Here is a 22,059-nt window from a genome sequence, read left to right as displayed (position 1 = left end):
TTTTTATTTTATTTTTGCATTTCTGAATACAATGTGGATTTATACGTTTGTTTTGTTTTGCAGTCTGGACCGTGGTGATGAGTGGCAGCCAGATCTTCCACGCACCAGCAGCAAGGAGGTTGTTTGACCACCTCACACCTCCAAGACCCCCACACCCTCTGTTGGTGATTCTGTGAGGCGGCCACAGAGAGGTGGAACTCCTAGCATGCGGTACGGGGGACGAAAAGGTCAGCAAGTGCAATGTCAAAGGATGGTGGCACAGAAAGGTGAAAAGACTGCAGTGTTGCAGTGTGGAGGATGAGGTTCCAGCGCTATCAAATTTCCTTCCAAAGAGAAACTCGGGGGCGCAGCTTGTAATGGACAGGATCTATTCCCCGTTGCAGCTCTTCCAGCTCATCTTCTCAAGCTCTGTGGTGGAAACTATTGTGATGAAGCCCAACAGCTTTGCTGATAAAATGAGGTCGGAGGCTAGAAAACGTTTCCTTTGGTTGCCTTTGGATGCACATGAACTGTATTCGTACATGGCACTTGTCATCTACATGGGGCTCCTCGGTGCAAAGAACATCATTGATTACTGGTCTGGTAAAGAAATGTACAGCTTACCCTACCCAAAATCTGTCATGTCCAGGCCCAGATTTCAGGCCATTTCTTGGAACCTTCATCTTTGCGATCCTGAGGATGATCGAGACAACTCCAGAAAAAAGGGGACTAAAGTCTACGACAGACTTTTCAAGATCAAGCTCCTGTACAACGACATTGTCTTGGCATGCAAAATGTATTTCCATCCAGACAGACAACTAGCAGTGGACGAGAGGATGGTGGCTTCAAGGGCGTGAATCGGCATCAAGCAGTCTATGAAAGACAAACCAACCAAGTGGGGCTACAACTATACGTGCTGGCTGATTCTGCATGCGGTTACACATGGAACTTCTTCGTCTATGAAGGCAAGTCTTCCTCGGCCACTGGAAAAGGGCTCGGTTATGATTCTGTCATGCAGCTCCTGGATTTGTCACTTCTTGGGAAGCTTCTGTTTGTAAAGTGGATGGACACACAAGAGGTGACAATGTGTTCCAAAATGCACAAGCCATATGAAGGTGATGAAGTCCTCAGGCGTGTCAAGAATCCCGAGGGTGTATGGGAAAGGCAGAGAGTCCCGATTTCAGCGTCAGTCAAAGACTATAATAAACACATGGGAGGTGTGGATCTGTCAGATGCCCTCATTGGGTAAAATAATGTCCACCAATGTCCACGCCTGAGGGTTTCATTCTTCACCAGCACCTATTCAAATGTCAGAACAAAAGTCCTCTCACCCAGAAGGAATTTAGAGAGAGTTTTGTGTCTGAGCTGGCCACACAGTCCAGCACCTCAGACGCCCCAGAGCCGCCGGCTTCCTCATCGCGTGCCCCAGAGCCGCCCGCTTCTTCGTCGCATGCCCCAGAGCTGCCCACTTCTTCATTGTGTGCCCCAGAGGCGCCCTTACATCATCGCGTGCCCCAGAGCTGTCTACATCTGCCACAACAGCAGTTGAGCAATGTTTTCTGGAGTACTTTGGGTCAGATGCCGCAAGTGGGAGGAGAGTTTGTGCTTTGTGCAAACTTTCAGGGCTCAAAGTAAAGACTCCCATGTACTGTGTAAAGTGTAATGTACCCTTGTGCTTGGTGCCATCAAGAAACTGTTTTAGAAAATGGCACACTGATGGACACTCTAAAATATAATGTCTTGGTGTGCTGTTCCATCAACAGTTGCACGGTTGCAATTAAAAAAAAACTACAAGTTGGGATTGTTTATCTATCTTTCTTCTATTGTGTTTTTGCTAATTTTAGTTTATCTTTGTGTAATAAAATAGAAGAACTGCTACTTTCTCATACCTCACTCACTTTGCAAATATATTACATGACATGGGTTAAGTTAGGTGATTAAAGTGTTTATTCTCCTGTTAAGTGTAACATGGTAAAAATAGTATTTTACAGATAAGCCTGCTTTTGTAATGAGTGCAATCACTTGGGTTTTTGGAGTAAACGTGGAGACTTAGAGAAGGCATTGCCTCCCTTCAATTCAAGTTGTATCTCAATTGTGAACAACCATAACGCGTTGTTCATTATAAACAGGGGATTATGAATTATATTCAGAACGTTGTACATAGAAAACATGCCATAATGTACCCGTTGTAGCCTACATAGAAAACATGCCATAATGTACCTCTTTAAACAATATAAATACAAGTAACATATGGTAATTATAAATAAACCAATATAAATAAAAATTCACATTTGCATAATATCAAATAAAACAATATTGTATCATACGATGTAATAATAATACTGGAGATTAATAGAGGTTACTACCAGGGTAATCTAATATCACCATGGTGACAGGTTCTCATGCTTGGTCTGCTTTAAAGAGTCTTGCAAGTTATCTGATCATTGTCTGATCATTATCTGATCATTGATCACGCAGCGCTTGGCGAGTTTGGCATCTCGTTCCCACTGCATCTTAGCTCTGCAGCTTTAAGTAAACATGAAAGAGAACCTTTCTGGTCACTGGTGTAACCCATGTTCTCTGAATAGGGAATGAGGCCATCCTTAAAAATATTCTTGTTTGACGTAACCCGACCGACCGATCCAATTTTTTTCCTTTTAGTCCGTCCCACTTGCCGGTGTACGTTCTTTCTTTTAAGTAAAAACCCGTGGCGTCATAGTCATCTGATTATGGTTACACCATTGGTTTACGCATTTCACATGGCTTGTACGTTCGTTTCGTTTCATTCAGTGTTCGCGCTTGGTAAACCCGGTATTAAACGGGCCCCCGGGCTGAACTTAAGCTATTTCTATATACAATAATATTAAACAATTTGTCTGCGATGCAATTTTGCTATTCGCAGTCCAGAAGAGAGTAGGGGTGACCCCGAATAGTCGAAGATTCGATGCATCGATATGCGGAGCCTGATTCGACCACCGATCTCACATTCGAATCTTCGTTCGCGGGTTTTATGAAACGTGGATCATACCATTTTGGCAATATGGGGGTGGTCAATGTCTAATTTCACACAGAACTACTGATTTTGTATGGTTATAGTAAGTTATATACTAGGGGTGGCACGGTACATGAAAAAACACCCGAACCGTTCGGTTCGCTTGTCTCGGTTCGGAGCGCGTGTGCGTCTCACGGTTCGACGCATGCGCAATGTAACCTCGTGCCCGTATGTGATGTGTGTTTTCTTTTCGCGCGACATAAACTTGTTCGACTTGGACCGGCGCTGCACAGAGCGATCGGTGAATAACATCAATCTAGCGCGAGTCGGCTCCGTATGCATTCATCACTTTCGCGGTATTTGATGTCATTACCGATCGCTCTGTGCAGCGCCGGTTCAAATTAATAAACAAGCCAGTAAAAGTGGAGTATGGAGCGCTGCAGGTCACGGCACGCGGAGAAATGGCAAGTGGGAGAGATGAGGGAGTTGGAGGATGCGCCAGCGTCGTATAAGTCTATGGTATAAGTCCGGTGTGTGGGAACATTTTGGATTTCATGTTATGATATTTTAATTTAACTACAGTGGGACTTTATGTATAAGAGCTTCAGTCATACGTTTCCAAACCCTGCACTTTAATTTTAAGTGGAAAAAGGTACCCTCACATTTTGGGAATAGAAGCATTGTTGATACTGTTTTTGTGTTGAGGTTGAACTTAAATTTCACTTTATGTTTATGGCCTTTGCTATTGCAATAGCTTTATTATCTATAGGCAATGAGGTTTCATGTATATTGACATTTAAAAGACAGTGTTTTAAGAGTTGCTCTCTTTTTCTTTTAAAAGATAGAATTTTGGTAAGAGCTACAAAAGTTAGCAGTTGATACATGAAAGTTAATTTCTTTGTGTAAATAAGATTTATGTGATAAAAATGCACAAGTTCTTGTAGAGATAGTGATACACATTCTCCTTTTTTTTGCCAAATAAACAAAAAGCATGTCAATTTCTTCTCTCTTGCTGTATCTAAATCTCACCTAGCTTTCCTCTGAGATAGTCCCAAAATGTGCTTAAAGTCAAAGAGTCAAATTCAGTTTGTGCATGATTGCATGAATATAATATATATTTTTTTTAATACTGTATCCTAAAGTGTGGATAATTAAGCTATATATCACATGCTGAAGTACATTTCTGGAGTGTTAAAGATTAAAAGAAAAAATAACAAGAACCGTACAGAACCGAAAACCGTGACCCTAAAACCGTGATACAAACCGAACCGTGGGTTTTGTGAACCGTGCCACCCCTATTATATACAGCCTTTAATTATGATAATGCTGTAAAAAAAACGTGAAAAGAAAGAAGCGTTCAATAAATATTTTTAACGTTTGTGTGTGTGAATAAATCCAACCACCGCTCACCACTGTGACAGATTTAAGTTTCACTTTCCCTGATCCGTGACAGACGAGGAGCATCTTGACGGCAGGGATTACAATGTCTGGAACAAAAAAATCTAAAAGTGTGGATGCACTTTGAAATGGTAAAAGATGATCCAAAAAAAGTAAAATGCAAGTTGTGCCAAAAGCTCATGTCCTACCACTCATCAACAACAAATATGGCTTTCCACTTAAAACGGGTAAGTTTCTTAGCTTCGGAAGCTAAGCTTCCAATAAGGATGTTTCACTCTTTCATTTAACTGGCGCTTTTAATTTACGAATAGCAATATCATATGTTGGAACTTAAAATATGTTCGTCTTTTTTCTAGATCCACCCACAGTATCAGACTAACGACGGCAGTTTATCTAGTAGTAGTACCGGAGCTGCGCCAAAACTAACTCAAAGAAAACAAGATTTGAGACCGCCATTGTCCGAGAAAAGGAAAAGAGAAATCACGGGCAAAATTGCAGAGTTTATTGCGCTCGACATGAGGCCAGTGAATGTTGTGGACGGCAAAGGTTTTAATTTTTAACGCGCACACTTGAGCCAGGATACACAGTTCCCAAAAGAGAGACGGTTATGCATGCGGTGGATGCGAAATACGCATCCATACACGCGGAGGTTTACATGTTAATAAACAATTGCAACGCAGTCAGCCTCACCACAGATATTTGGAACTCGCTGCAAATGGAGGCATATCCTACAGATACAGCCCACTTTATTACTGAAGCCTGGCGACTGGAAAATTTTGTGTTAGCAACAAAAAAAATGGAGGAAAGTCATACAGCAGAACATATTTCACAAACACTGAAAGAAGTCATTTCTGATTGGGACATTCCAGGCACTAAGATCGTTTCTGTTGTCCATGACAATGCAACGAATATGGTTGCATGCACCAATCAACTGGCCCAAGACCCATCGTGGGGAACTGTACAGGGAGTCCGTTGTGCTGGGCATACACTGCAATTGTGCATTAACAGCGCATTAAAGAAAGATCCCGTGTGTCGCACTGTTGCTGCTGCAAGGCGCCTTGTTTCACACTTCAAAAAAAGCGCCAAGGCCACCACAGCACTTGCAGAAAAACGAAGAGAACTGAATGTTGCAGAGCATAAACTTGTACAAGATGTTGCCACTCGATGGAATTCTGTCCATCTTATGCTCGATCGCCTGTTAGAACAAAAGGGTGCAGTTTCAGCCGTGCTGACGGATTCAAGTGTCAGCAAACGGTCCGACCGTGATCTAGAGCTCACAACATCCCAGTGGAGAATGGCAGAGGACATAGTCAATGTTCTCAAGCCAATGATCAAACTGACAGAGCTTTTGTCACAAGATATGAACGCATCTCTGTCTGCCACTGTTCCGATGCTTATGAACATTGAGAAACGACACTTGGTGGTACATGAAGACGACAGCGCTGTTACAAAGACCCTCAAGATTACCCTGACCGAGGAGATTGACAGACGATGGGAGCTTAAAGGCCGTCTTTTGGAGAGCAGTATTTATAGACCATTTCACAAGATGTAAACAACACTGGTCCAGAAGCACTTCCTGTTTCAGATTTTTAACACTACATAAAAGCTGGGATAAAATACAACCAACAGAACATTTAAAACTGAATCAAAAAGTTAAACAAACATCTTTAAGATGTTTTCTTTACATGTGAAATAAAGAAAACAGTTACAAACTGAAACAGGAAGTGCTTCTGGACCAGTGTTTACATCTTGTGAAATGGTCTATATCAAGGCTGCAATTCTTGACCCACGTTTTAAGAAGCTTTCCTTTTTCACTGATGATGAGCAAAGGAATGAGGCGTATGCTGTGGTGGAAAATCTGGCTGAGAGTTTAGCTGCCAGGCCTGTACAGGAGGTAGGTGATGACAGTGAATTGGTGGAGGAGCGTGATACTGCAGGCCCTTCAAGACAAGAAAAAGAGAAAGACCAAGTGATGTCGATGCTGTTGTCCAGCGATGAAGAGGAGCAACAGCCAGGGGACAGTGAAATGAGGGCTTATTTAAAGGACACTACAAGAAGCTGTACAGGACCACTTAGTGGTGCACCGAAATGAAATTTCTGGGCCGAAACCGAAACCGAAAATTTAGGATGCACTTGGCCGAAAACCGAAACTGAAGCCGAAAAAACATACTATTTAATATAAATATATATTTAAATTGTTTGAATTTAATGGATCTGAAAAATCACAAACCAATAGAATAATCAAACTTTTATTAACAGTTAGGCCTACATAACAAAACCTAAAATATCTTTAACAATAAATAAACATAAATAATAATACCAAATAATATTATAATTCAAGTTTTATGTTCCACCAAATAAAATTGTTTTAACAGTTGTGCAAAAAAGATCCACAATTATCTGAATAACTGCACACAAAATCACAGAATGGCAGTGGCCATTCTCTATTCTGCTGCTGCATGTAAACAATGGTTTCCTTACATTTTAAATTGCTGTGCAAAACAACAGTGCAAAAACAGCAATAGAACTTAATCCAAACTCAAACTGTAAACAACATTTTGGCCCATGTAGCCTTAGGAAACACAGTTGTGCAGTGCTACGCAAATTTTAATGTAACTGCTATCCACACACAGAAAATAGGACTGCTGTTTATTTAAGCAAAAGTGGCAGGTTTCTCTTTAAAAACAAAAGTTGCTCTGCTCAGCTTTTTGACAGGAAAGACGGTTCCTCTTCTCATTAAGAACATGTGATGCTGCACTGAATAGTCTCTCCCTGTCTGTGCTGGTGCTTGGGGCAGATAAATACCTGCGTGCAATCCGCGCAAGCAATGGAAACCGGTCTTTGTTCGCGCGCCAGTAGTCAAGGGGATTGTCGCTTCTGGCAATGGGTAGTTCAGCTAGATACGTCTCTATTTGTTGTGCGGCTGCGCTTGTTCCGACACCGCTACGAATCGGCGTGCTTTCCTGTAAAATTTCGTCAAACATCTCAGAAAGTGAGGGAGTGTATGCCTCCTCACTTGTACGTAAGCGTTTCTCAGGCACCGTTTGCGCTGCGCTCCCCGTTAGGGTTGGGCATCGAGAATCGAGTATCGATTGGAACCGAGACTAACTTTTCGTTTTTCCCGGAATCGTTCAAAAGTTAAAATTTCGATTCCTAGTTTCGATATTCACAGTCCACCGAGCGGAAGAAGAAACCGCTGAACAACACCAACGAAGAAGCGTCTACCGGAAGTGTTGGCATAACCACACGAGTCGAACATCCAAAGTGTGGCTTCACTTTTCTAAAAATAACGAAATTTCGGCAAAATGCAAAATTTGTGACAAAAGGAGTATTTTTACAGGAGTATTTCCTTCAGAAAGGCCATTGGTTAGCAAGGTTAGCTAAACTTTTTTGACCCTGCCTCTTAAAAGAATCGGAATCGAGAAGCATTAGGAACCGGAATCGAAACAAGGAATCGGAATCAGAATCGTTCAAATTCAAGCGATACCCAACCCTACTCCCCGTCGAGTCTCTTCCTTTCGATCTCCGTCAGCACTTTTAGTGTCATTTCACGCACTCGCTGCTTTTTTTCTTCGTCAAAGTAATGTTCTTTAAAGCGCGGGTCTAGTATAGTTGCAATACAGCAGAGAGGGTTGGACTCAGTTTCTTGAAAGCGCTTGTTAACAGCCTCCAATAGAGTCTTTTTAGCTGTTTTTACGCCGTGATCTGTTTCCACCTCTTTTCCAAGCAGACGTTTCAGTGCTGCTATCAAAGGAATAACCTCTGCAACCGAGGCTTTAGCCGAGCTTATTTCCTTGGTCATCTGTTCGAAAGGGGCGAGAAGAGACACTATGTTTTCCATTAGCATCCACTGGTGTGCACTCAAAGTAGCGGGCAGTTCGTAATCTGTCATATAGGCAGCTATGACAAGCTTCTGTTCAAGTAGACTTTGCAACATGTAGTACGTACTGTTCCAGCGAGTAGCTACATCTTGCTGGAGTCGTTTGGGTGACATCCCAAACTGTATTTGCAAATCTTGCAGTCGGGAATAAGCAAGAGGAGAATGTTTAAAGTGTCCCACGATTTTTCTACCGATTGCTGTTATATCTAAAATGCTGCGCTGACTCAGCACTCCTTCATTCACAGCCAACTGAAGCGTGTGTGCCATGCATGGTATGCTGTTCAGTCCACTGTCCTCCATAGCCTTTATCATATTCCGTGCATTATCTCGGACAATCGCGTGCACATTAGACTTTTCAATGTGCCAAGTGTCAAGCATTGTAGACAAAGCATCAGATATCGCTGCTGCAGTGTGTGACCCAACAAACTCCTTTGAGTGAAGCAAAATATTTTGCAATTTAAAATCGTGGTCAATCCACTGCGCTGTTAAGCTAAGCATGCTAGTTGGGCTAACGTCTGAGCTCCAAATGTCTGTGGTAAAACTTTGTGTCTGTGGACATAAGCTCGTGAACGTGCTTTGCGACTCGGTCATACATTGCAGGTAGACATGTTTCTGCAAAATAGCGTCTGCTTGGCAGTGTATAACGCGGCTCAATATGTTGTATGAGCCTACGAAATCCAGTGTCCTCCACGACAGAAAACGGCTGGTCATCCAAGGCAATGAATTCCATTACTTTCTCAGTAATGCCGCGTGCTTTGGCACTGTCATCTGCAAATTTCTTAGCCTTTTCAAAGAGTGTGGCCACCGAGGGTGTTTGTGATGTAGTTGAGGTAACGTTACTTTTAACTGATGTTGTTTTGCGGTACTCCTCATGTTCAATTGGATGTCGTGATTTCCGCACCCCCTCTTGAGACTTTTGCTAAACAAATGTTACAAATTGCAACTTTGGTGTCCTCATCTGAAACTTTAAAATACTTCCATACCACTGACATGGTTAATCTTTGATATGCAGACGCGTGATAACAGCTGAACCGTGAGTGAAATTAGCGCTTGCGCACGTGAGTGAAACCTAAGCGCTTGCGCACGGATGGGAGGGGCGGGTGGGTGACATTAATTTTCGGTTTACGTTTTCGGCTGGGGTTTTTTTTTTCGGCCCGAAACCGATAATGCCATTATCGGCCGAAATTTCGGTGCACCCCTAACTGGAATGGTGGCAAAAGAATGAGGAGAGATACCCAAAGCTGTCCAGGGCCGCAAAGAGATTCCTCAGCATCCCATCTACTTCCACACCATCAGAAAGAATTTTCTCCAAGGCTGGATTTATTATCAGTAAAACAAGGAGCGCACTGCTGCCGGCCAACGTCAACAAGTAGTTTTTTTCTCGCACACAACTTAAAAAGACTCAAACGCACACAAGCAGAGTGAAAGACTGGATTTTTTTCGATCGGGTAGGGTACAAGTGTTTTCAAACATTTCAGCCGTTTCTAATTTTAATTTGCTGTGAACATGTTTAGCTAAAAAAACTGCCAGTTTAGCGTTTATTGTTGTTTTGGCAGTTAAAAGGAGAAAGTTCACAATTTTGGCTAAACTTTCGTTGTTTTATTAATTAATTTATTTAAATTTTATTTATTGATCACTCAGGGTTACTTAATTTAACTTGTATTTTTTTTTAAATATATGTTCCCCTGTAATTTGGCATTTTGCACACATTTATTATGCTCCCTGTGACTTGATTCTGACTATTTCGTTTTTATTTATTTTTTATTATAAGAAATGCATAATCTGTTCTAATTTAATTCTGTAAATTAATGCTTTTTTTTTTGCTTTTCGTTGTGTCGATGTTGCGCTGCACTGAAAGCATGCTAGCACAGGTAATTTTGCCGATTTAATTTAATTTCGCAAAATGTGAAATGCAAATCCTGTCTGCAGTCAGTGTGTTCTTTTCCGCTCAAGGCAGGTATTTTTTTTAGGTTTATTTATCAAAATGTTCTTTTAGATATTTGTGTGATGTTCTGTATTTCGATCGCGGCTTTAAAATGTTATGAGAGAACGTTTTCCGAATGTTTATCCACCACATTACCTTTTATTAAACGTAAATAAGAAAGCCATTGTTAGTTGGCAGGAAGTTTTGGTCGCTTTATTAAAAGTTGTTGCTGTGTGCAGTGTGTAAAATAAAATAAAAATAGTTTTACCCTCCTGTTGACGACCTAGTGTCGTGCCCCTCCCAACACATTCACACACAGATGATTCGACTATCAGTCGACTATAGAAAGATTAGAAAATTCTGATTCGAATGTGTAAATCCTTAGTCGGGGACCCCCCTAGAGGAGAGAGAGCGATCTCTCACCCGGAGCCACAGCGCGCACAACACAACAGCCCTGCTTAATGAGTGACAATGAGGACAGAACTAAACATTCAAACGTGGTTACACTTTAGATCTGGGATATTATTCTATTTTAGATTTCCGCTTTCAAAGATTATCAAAAGAAGATATTTGAGATGAAACCATTAGCCTACAGGTGCATTCTGTCTAGCGTAACTTCCATCCCTTCACAGCTTTGCCCTGTCATTTCTTCCAAAAACCCAAACGTACCGTCAGAATCAGTACGATCAGTGATTGTTGTAAAATGCAGTCTATACTGTTGCTAAATTGTGGACCCGTTCAATCATTAAAAGAGCTATTAAAAGCACAAAAGTCTGCACAAGATACGCTGTTCACGGGGCGGTGCGCGCTCCGAAATGCACTGCAACGAGACAAGAAAAGTAAGCTATAGCCTCATTTTGGGATGTGCGCATCTACTATTAAATATACATAAAATATAAAAATGACCAGCTCTGAGATTAACTTTAATACAGTTTATGTCTTAAATGGACGTAGGCCTAAATATTTGGGAGAAAATGATGGTGCGTGCAGTCATCTATTAGGGGCAGTAGTCTAATAAACATGTGACGATTGAGCCAGTAATGTGAATCAAACAACAAAAGGCAGAGAAAAATCACTCATACCTCTTGAATGAATAACTTAAACTTTAATAAGCATTAATCTAACTATGATAAACTATGCAGTGTCATTTTACATTTGATTACTACATTAAATTTCTTTTCAGACAGAGTTTGACACACTTAACTGAAAAGTAATTTTAGACCTTCCTGAAATTAAAGCACTGTGTACATAGGCTAATTTATATCTTTGTTTAATTGTATTCTTTGTTTGACCATGTGTTTGTACTTGTTTTTGCTTACATCTCATATAAGCCTGCACACTGCTGCACAACAAATATAAATTTTATTTGTTTTGTTAAAGGATTACTTTTTCTTTTGCTATAGAAAGCAAATGTTAATTATTACCCAAATGTAAAAAAAAAACATACCAAAAAGAACCGATAAGAATTAGGGATGCACCGATACCGATACCAGTATCGGGTATCGGGCCCGATACCAAGCTCATGTACTTGTACTCATACTCGTAAAAATACCCCGATACCAAAGACCGATAGCTACCTCACGCGACGTAACTGGCAGAACTTTCCAGTGCACACAGAGACACCAGATGCAATGTCAGCCTCAGCAGTGTGGAAATATTTTCAAAATCAATGATGACGATTCTGCATTAATATCGAGAGTAGGGCTGCACGTTTTCAAGTTTTTCATTAACCGTTAATACTCGGTTAACCATAGTGTGCGCGCTGCAACATCGAGATACAGAGTTAATTTTTAAAACCTTTAATAACTGGTTGGACCCCATTTGAAACGAATTAATTTATAGAAATAAAACGCAGTGATAAGTACAGAGCAGTTAAGTAGGCACATTTCCATCACCCTTCAAACTGAAATTGCCAATTGAAAATAGCCTACGCACAGAAACAAGTCCATTTCGCAAAAACTCTGTGTCCGCAAATAAATATTTATGATCATCATCATTGTTGTAACATTTTATTAGGCTGCATAATGTAGAAGACGCCTTTATCCAAAAAAGGAACAAAGCACAAATAAACACAATATTTTGACGCATATCCAGTGTGTGTGCTTAGTGTGGAGCGTGCACTGATGGCTGCGAGACGCCCATGTGAACACTTGCAGTTTCATTGCAGTTCTTTCAGTGGAAACAACTTAAAATACTCTTTCATTTCTGGTCATACAGAAAATAATAATACATTATTGACAAATACATTTATTTGCGTAAACTCACAATAACAAGAAAATGTTGTGCTTTAACAGCAGGCGCGCTTCATGATCTCCGTGAACTGAAGCGCGAGAACTGAAACAGCCACCGCATTCGAATTTGTTCGTTTTAAATTGGACATTTAAAGCTTTAGTCTGAGTAGACTAAAGCTTTAAATGTCCAATTTAAAACGAACAAATTCGAATCGAAAGCCAATATCTTCTGACTATGTATGTAGCCAGCTAATTATGTATTTCTCTCTAAAGGTGGATCCGGGGATGGAGATTTGTTTTTAGCAGAAACTGATTTAGAAAACAATAGTTTATTAACAAACAATTAATGTCTCATTATTTTATATTATTTTATTATCAGACACATTTATTATATCTTATAAATCATCTATAAATCTCCTTTCTGTAGGCTGTGGTTACGGCTCTTCTCATTCAGCACTGCGGGAAAAATATCATTTCCAGGTTCTAATTTGGCCTCAGAAAACTAGTAAAATCTTTTTTTTTTTCCATATTCATTTGCCACATATTTAAAATGTTTAAATGGACAAAACAATCAAACAAATATCTGAAAATTTGTCGATATGTATAGCCTAGCCTATATATTTTTGCGCAGCGGATTAAATAAGGGGAAACGAATGAACACAAAAGTACACTGACCGTTTGGACATAATACGAGGCAGAGTTCTTTTTTTTTTTTTAAATCATAAAAGATTAAGGAATAGCCTACTAGACAAAACCTCAAAGAAATGCCAAAATCAAGACCTTGGAGCAGAAATGAGGGAGAAACACACAGAAACTCTGTGTCTTTGCCTGCCATTAATGCTTGGATGACACACCACGTCTCCTCACATAAATAATAATAGGCTAATGTCTAGTGCGGTGGTTGTGATATAGACCGTTGCCATTATTTTTGGAATGACTTATCGCGAAAGAAAAAAATGCTTTAGTCGCATAACATCTTTAATAGAAACGCTGTCATTTCACAATATTTTTTTTATCGACATTCAGAAAAAAAACGCAAAAGTTTTGTGCAAATGTATTGACGCCACAATTTTAAACGGTTAATCGTTTAACCGGTTTTAACCATGGACACCCCTAATCGAGAGGAGGTACAAAAGCCAGTACATATAATACAAGTAACTTGATAAAACATCTGATATTTAAACACAAAAGTGAGCATGGTGAATTTGCCACTAGCAGTAGCACTCTGCAACAAACTTTGCAGCAAACCTTTTCAAGGCAAGAGAAAATGTCAAAAGATACCCCAAGAGCAATAAAAATAACAGAAATGCTTACCCAATTCATTGTTCTTGACAATAAACCACTCTCAATTTATTGGTTAAAGTTTGTTGTTAAAAAAATAAAGATGCTTATATATTCATTAGTCTCATTGTGTTGTTCATTGTTAGTTTGTTAATTTCAACATTTACAAATACATTTTTAAAGTTAAGTTTTAATTTTTTTTTTATCTGTTAACCTTAAAGGAAAACTCCAACGCGAAATGAACCTTTGGTCTGGTACCAACACATGGTCTGGTACCAACACATTGGTACCTAGCCAACCATTCTCTGAGATTTGTTTTCATGTAATGCCTAGTTCACACTACATGATTTTAAAATGTCGGGCTGAACTGTGCAGTTCACACTACATGACTTGCTCTCAGTGAAATCATGAGTGTTCAAGTTGTTTAGCTGTTCACACCACACAACACAACGTGATTGATCCACAACAGGAGGTAACTCACTACACGAGTTAACAACGCACTACATAGAGATACAACCACGATCGGATGATAAGAGCATATCATTTGTGACTCAATGAGAGCTGTTTCAGTACTATAATACGGTCTAAATCCTGAAAATAATCAACCAAATAACGAGTTGACAACACGATTCTATCTGGTCTAGAAACCATGTTTTGTAACGAAAAACCACGCAATAAAACGAACCAGAAATGACGCGAAACTGCAGAGAAGAACATAACACGCGAATATGGACGTCAGACAGAAACTAGTGCTGCACACTGTTTGCTCGACGATATGCTCTGAGAAAAAAAAAATGCAAAAAAGAAAAAGTAAGATTTACCTGGTGTCCTCAACCCATGCGTTGCTATGATTGGCTGTACTCATGACATCACTGAGATTGAGTCGCGCGACTGCGCGAGATATCTAGCATGCTAGATATTTTTCTGAGCTCGGTGACCTGTCTGCGAGCTGTCTGCGAGCTGTCTTTGATGCGTTGTTGGCTCTTTCACACTAACTGATTGGCGAGCGTTAATAGTCCGCTAATCGCCCGCGATTTGCACGCGATAACACCCTGACTTGTCGGCGACTCAACGATTTGCAAATCGGGCTTAAATCTGGCTTAAAATCACGTAGTGTGAACTAGGCTTAAATCGAATGTAAAGAGTTTTATCTCTAAAATCTGTTTAGCGTAGTATATGGGGGCATTTAATACCGGTAAGTAAAGAGAAATCGCTACTTAATACCACCAATACAATACCACGAATACTACTAAAACAAATATCAGAGAACGGTCGACTAGGTACCTAACATTCCAAACGTCTAATAAGAAAAGGAGTCTGATACTGCTCCGTTGGGGTTTGATTATGAGGCGTTTCTTAACCGAACCAGGGGAAAAAAAACAAGTGGTCCTCGATGCAGAGCCAAATGGGAGGAGCTGGAGCTCTAGCTCCTCCCCTCGCTGGAGCTCCAGCTTCACCTCACTGGATTTAGTGGGGGCCGTGCACGCGCAGGTTAACTTCCGAACACTCGGCATGATTTCAAAAGCAACATATTTCAGCGCCAGCTCGATTTTTATTTAACACAAATAAACAAAATAAATACTCTGTTAGTTAGCAAGAGTGGCTCTGCATCGAGCACCATCTCATTTTATGTGGCGTGAGAGTCACACACCACCCGAAATCCGATCGTTCAGACTGAAGCATATGTCCCGGTATTTAAATAGGATTTCAAACCACATATGGATGTAGCTTGAAACGGATTTCATGTGCTTTTCTGGGCTGACAATCTGAACGTAGCCTATGTCGGGATAAGAAATAGAAGGAAGAATTGCAGTATGGGCTAGCTAGAGAAGCTAGCTCGGTCGGACATTTACCACATATTAACTTTAGTTTGTCAAAATATTGCACTCTCTCCTGCTTTATAAGGCCTTCTCTATATGAATTTCGCACATACCATGGGTTTTTTCTGTGTTTTTTTAGTGCAACAATGTGTTCAGTACAGTACGTAAACAGTGCAATCCATGCTGTTGTTTACATCCGAGTGCCTCCATAATGGCCGCTCATCCAGGTTACCGCTCAGAATGTGACGTCGGTGAAAACCCTCTATATGAAGCATAAGGGGCAAAATTAGTTAAGTTCAATCTTTGCTGCTCAATTACAATGTTCTTATTACAGTAATTGTCATAAGTATTTTTGTATTATAACTTGTACTAATATTCTTCCTTTCCAGGAACAAATACCCCCAGCTGACATGGAAGTCAGTCCACCTGAGTCGAATGTCATGGAGATCACCCCAACACCAGATATCTATGTATGTTGAGTGAATGTTTATCTATTGCGAAATTTGTTTATTTATACATTTGGCTTTCCTGTTTCATAAAAGTGTTTATGAGCAGCACTTCATTAATAACATTATTATTGGAATTATTATATGGCACACAGGCCTCTGCAGTGATGAAAAATATTCAGCTGGCCTGCTGTGAGTGGGTGGAAGAGAGCCAACAGTACTTTACTGGAAAGATTGATCTGCCAAAGATCTTAAGGATGAAGATGGATGATGCCTTGTTGGCCATCACAATGCGGGACTTGTTTTTAAACTCCACACGTTATGAAGGTGAAGCATATGAAGAAGAAATTTGGGCTCCCTTCCTATTCATTTTTCAAAGAGTAGAGGACATGGAACTTTTCTTGCAGGAAGTACGAGACAGAAGAAAAATCTGTGTGTCTTGTTTACACAACCCTAACTTGTGAATCGCTTGTGATCAAGCGATTTCTGTTTTCTTATTTTATATTTTATGTTTGATAATGTTTTTGCTACTCCTGTTTAAGGCTGCTCTTAGCTTTGCTGCACTTATCCGTGTGCTGTGCTGTTATGCAGGTATTATTCTCTTTTAATTTTTTTATTTTTGTAGTTCTTTAAAGCACAAGGTCAGTCAGTGGCAGTTATAAAATGTGCTGTATAAATAAAATCAACTTGAACTTGAATCTACCAGTGGGAATACTATGTAAAAAAAATATTGGTTGAGTTCTGTGAAGAGAAATGTTATGTGTTATATGAAGTGTGTCCTTCAATGTACTTCTTATTATACCATTAAAATGTGAAGCGGATGCATCACTAATCTCAGAGCACATTTGTTATCTTGTTTTTCCTCTAGACTAGTGTGGGAAGTCACACAGCTGGTTTTAGAGTACTGGACTGCTTGTTTCCATTTCATTAAAATAGCTAAATGCATAGCCTATAACATGAAGGTTGAGTCTATCCAATATTACAGTCAATATTACACTTTAATTTACAATATAAAAAAAAAATACAACTGGCCTATTGGAGTAGTTTATGCTTTTACATTTACGTACAAAAAGAGCAGATTAGGTAACCTAGTCTTATTTTTTATTTAATGAACTAATCAGATGATTTATTTACACAATCTTTTTTTAGATTAATTTACAACAAATAACTCGCGTTACTGCGGTGGACAAAATAAACGGGTGCACAGATAGTAAGCCTTCACATTGCCTTTGTCTAGTAATTTACATAATCATATAGCAGACGCTTTTGTCCAAAGCGGCTTTAAAAGTGAGGAAAACAACGAAACTGTTCATCGTAATAAAGAGAAAAGAATACATAGATAGACAAAGTTTTCAACAGTTTTTAGAAACACGCACAGATAGTGTGAGCAATGTTCTTATTAAGTGTTTACGCGTTTGTCACAGAAACGATAAATCATTTTATAATTTCTCATAATCATGACAAATCTTAGAGTAAAATACAATATTATGTTTGCCAGCATCTTGCGCATCAAAACAAACTTGTCCTTTCATCACGGGTGAAACTCGCACTAACATTAACAGGCTTGATAGCGCGTTATGTTCTGTCCACTAGATCCAGCGAGGGCTCTAGCTCTTCCCATTGGAAGCTGCAGCGAAGCCCCGCCCACTAAATTTAGCGAGGTGGAGCTGGAGCTCCAGAAAAGGGGGAGCTCGAGCTCTAGCTCCTCCCATTTGGCTCTGCATCGAAAAAAATGCAGAGCCATCTAAAAAAAAACCATCTGCACTCAATTGGATAGTCGGTAAACATACAACCAATCAGAGCAAAGCAGTAAGTCAACTCCTTTGCATAGCGCAGTTTTCAACTACAGAACTTCTTATTTTAGATTAGAAGTTAAATAACGATTGTTGTATCTTCTACTTACTTCTCCATGAGTGCGACCAAAGGAGAAACCTCAACGACCACAGGCTTTTCATTATGTCCCATCTTCTTAGCGACCGTCAGAGCCAGCTGATAAGTTACACTTTTCCCGAATCATGTTGGAATGACGCCAAAAATATCTTTCCGATCGACAAATGCCTTGATTGCAGTTCTCTGTCTATTAAAATTAATGCACTGCCGATTTATTTTACAACAGACGCGACAGCGGAATCTATACATCTCAATTCTCCAGCTGCAGTCGTCTCTGAAGGAAAACAGTTAAGCGCTCTTTGATAACGTGATGATTTTTCAGTCAAACTGCTGTTGTCTGCCAGTCATATAATGCAGGTATGGGGGTCCATGTCAGCATGCACAGAGAAGTCAAAATTAAACATGATTTAATGACTCGGAAATGTACATGTAAGTACACATTGATGGCCTAAGACACGAAATGAGCAGTTTGTGCGAGAAAACGAACAGTATTTATATCGTTTTTACCTTGTGTAATCACAGTCACGTCCAAGTGATCTGAATCAGTTGTGCAATGTCCAACTGAACCGAACTGAATCATGTTCAACGCTCTGCCGGAAGTGATCGCTTGCTTGTGTACGTCACTCAATATTAGGGTTGGGTATCGTTTGAATTTGAACGATTCTGATTCCGATTCCTTGTTTCGATTCCGGTTCCTAACGATTCTCGATTCCGATTCTTTTAAGAGGCAGGGTCAAAAAAGTTTAACTAACCTTGCTAACCAACGGTCTTTCTGAAGGAAATAATCCTTTCTGAAGGAAATACTCCTGTCACAAATACTCCTTTTGTCACAAATTTTGCATTTTGCCGAGATTTCGTTATTTTTAGAAAAGTGAAGCCACACTTTGGATCGCCGACGTAAGGTACTCATGTTCGACACACGCGGTTATGGCAACACTTCCGGTAGACGCTTCTTTGTTGGTGTTGTTCAGCGGTTTCTTCTTCCACTCGGCGGACTGTGAATATCGAAACTAGGAATCGAAATTTTAACTTTTTAACGATTCCGGGAAAAACGTAAAGTTAGTGCCGATTCCAATCGATACTCGATTCTCGATACCCAACCCTACTCAATATTTACACAGAGATTTCGGAAGTTTTACCTTTTACTAAACATATTTAGATACAGGAAATCGCAATGGAAGATGATTTCGGTATATCTAAATATGTTTAGATCTTCACAGTAAAAGGTAAAACTTCCGAAATCTCCGTATTTGACGTACACGCGAGAGACGTACACGCGCCCGTGCCGTCAGATCAGTTTGACATGGCTGTGATTACACCAGGTAAAAACGATATAAATACTGATCGTTTTCTCACACAAACCGCTCGTTTCATGAGTCATTCGATCATGTTTAATTTTGACTTCTCTGTGCATACTCTTTGATGGGAACCCAGTGTGGACCCCCTTAACCTCCAGTGTATGACTGATAGACAACAACGGTTTGACCAAAAAATATCAAAATTGGAAATACTGTGGAAACAAAGACACCTACATCTTGGATGCCCTTGAGGTAAGCTAAAACATATCAAAAATTAATTTCAAAGTGAACTATCCCTTTAAGGTGAACATTGATGCAATTTTCTTCTAGAAACAAACTTGTTATATTATTTTCATGTTATCACTGTGAAGATGCTTTGATACAATTGTAAAAAGCGCTATATAAATAAAGGTGACTTGACTATTAAAAAACTGTGCATTTACTTTGGCTATTCTGTACTGGTGAAACAGAGGCTAAGAACTATTCAGGAGGAGCTTGGTGTCCCAAAGCACATCATCCAGGCCATCTCAACTCGATGGAACTCAACACTACACATGTACCAAAGAATGTATGAACACAGATGGCGCTGAATGTGTATGCTGGTGAACATGGCCAGGCCATATCAGCTACTTATCTGCCAAACATTGGAACATTATCTGTAACCTTACTGACACACCTCTACCATAAGGACCGTTGGATGAGGACGTGGATCCAGAGACAGAGCAGTGAATTCATCAGCCCACTTTAGTGGACACCCTGTATGCCACAGCTGTGGCAACTAAGAATGAACAATACCTCTACAGCATTAATCTTAGTTAATATTAATCTCAACATTTACTAATACGTTATTAAAATCAAATACTATGTGTTAACAGTTGAACACATACAACGGAGAACTAACATGAACAAACCATTACCAGCTGTTTTTAATTAACTAACATTAACAAATTTAATAAATAGGCTACTGTAACAAATATTTCTCAATGTTAATTCAAGTTAGTTAATACATTATTTAATAATAAACCTTAATGTAAAGTGTTACCGGAAAAAAAAATAAGATAACTATTAATAATTATTTATGCAAGCATCAAAAACAATGACATGTGTGTGTTTTTCGTTAACGTTACTTTAAGAAGGTCTGCGGAACCCAAACAGAACATAAGGGTTTACTCACTACAATTAAAAAAGCAGCACGTTTGATTCAAATACAGTAAATACTAGCAAGTAGCCTATATATCACATCACAACACCCAAACAGTTTATCAGCAAAGGATTTTGAGGTAGTTTTAAACATGCTCTTGTTTACACATGTACATGACTGAATAGGCTATTATAATGGTATATCAACATTCACACTTACCTTTAGCTTTGTGTTCTCATAAGGATCCGCATACTGAGCTAAGTAATGATTTCCCGGTGTCGATGTGACAAATAACCAGATACATTTTATAGCTAGTACAGCGTGACGCTGAATTAAAAAAAAAAAACTCTGAGGACTGTATCATGTTCTCCGGAGATGATTTAACATACAACCCATTTCCTCCAGATCCAGGCCAAAAGCGTTTCGACGCCACAGTTCAGTATGCAATACAATCGAAGGTGTTAAACGAAATTCACAAGTCAAACCTCAACGTCAATAGGTTATTCTTAAGATGCCAAAAAGAAATAACTTGCCGCTTCCTGTGGGCGTCCATTGACGTTATCTTATTAATATGCATAAGTCATGAGTTCCGGTGACCGATGTGTTTACTGTAGCGCTAGTGAGCCGTTCAGTTATGCTGAACGCTACAATGCCTCTCTGTGGGCTTGTCAGTAGCGGTTTGCATTATGCAAACTTTCTTTCCGAATGATCAAAGTAAAGATACTCTGTAAATATAATTGTAATGTAAACGGTATAGCCAAATTTTAACTGTTGTAAATTTAGTTATTTCACAACAACGTACACGCTATGGCAAGGCTACAAGCGTTCAAAACAAGATGCATGCACTAAATTCAACAGAAACTCGAAAGGAGACAGTGTTTTTCGCTTAAAGATCTCCATTAAGTATTATGTCCAGACAGAGCAGGGCCAGCAGTGGGTTTAGGCAGAGATGTCTTGTCTTATTAGGGAGATGATGAGAGGTTATGTGAGATGGTCCTCACTGCAGAACACGAAATCAAGGGGGAGGAGTTGGATCCAGATCCAATTCCTCCCACCTTACATATTCCTAAACCTACCCATCTCCGCCCCTGATCCCTAACTCCACCCCTAAACCTACACCCCTCTGCCCCCTAATCCCCAACCCCCATCCCTAATACCACTCGTCTTTACCCCCAGATCTGGATCCAACTCCGCCCCCTGGATCTCGTGTACTGCAATGAGCTGCTACTGGAGAGCCATCACGTGAGGCACCTCATGGCAGTGTAATGTAATGGCAGTGATGTCAGTGCCCGCAGTTCAAAGTTTTAAGATGGTCTGCTACAGCCATTATTGTAAAACAATGCTGAATAAGAATAAATAAATTTAAAAAAAGACAGACAGTCCATTACAGCCAAAAGCATATTGGAATGAAATTAGTGTATTTGTCAAGTGTAATATTTTGCCAGGCTTCTCAATACATATGAGAAACATATTTGGGTATTTAGACTCAATAACAAAACAGATATTTTCGTTTGTGGGGTCTAATTAAAAAAAATCACAAATGCATTTTTTTTAAACTGTAAACTTGTCTTCCCTGTCTTAAAATAAATGTGATTTCTGTATCTACTAGAAAGCTATAAGGACAGGTAGGAATTGCACAGCCTTTCATCTCTTCATGTGAACAATTTTATTTAATGTAATAGCCCTCTCTCTCTCTCTTTTTTTTTTTTTTTTTTTTTTTTTGCTTTTGTCTTTGTTGGGTGTCCTGGCCAGTGCCGGCAGCTCGGGAGACCAGGGTAG

The 22,059-nt window shown here is 39.7% G+C and overlaps 1 protein-coding gene across 3 annotated transcripts in view; it reads right to left on the bottom strand.

The window, feature by feature from the left end:
- st3gal5 (ST3 beta-galactoside alpha-2,3-sialyltransferase 5) overlaps positions 1-20,886 on the bottom strand; it is a 67,176-nt gene extending 46,290 nt beyond the window's left edge. For 2 of the 3 annotated variants that reach the window (XR_016169635.1, XM_039694190.2), the window contains exon 1: positions 20,500-20,878. The gene's annotated coding sequence lies outside the window, so the exon portion shown is untranslated. Of the gene's footprint in view, positions 1-20,499 lie in introns of all 3 variants that reach the window. The other variant, XM_089134718.1, reaches the window with a different exon arrangement.
- Between the last annotated feature and the right edge of the window lie 1,173 nt (positions 20,887-22,059).

This window comes from Pimephales promelas, chromosome 9, assembly GCF_988280905.1.
Source record: "Pimephales promelas chromosome 9, fPimPro1.hap1.1, whole genome shotgun sequence".
In the NCBI taxonomy this organism is placed as follows: domain Eukaryota; kingdom Metazoa; phylum Chordata; class Actinopteri; order Cypriniformes; family Leuciscidae; genus Pimephales; species Pimephales promelas.
The sequence above is the reverse complement of the archived record's forward strand: the minus strand, read 5'-3'. Positions and strand labels throughout refer to the sequence as shown.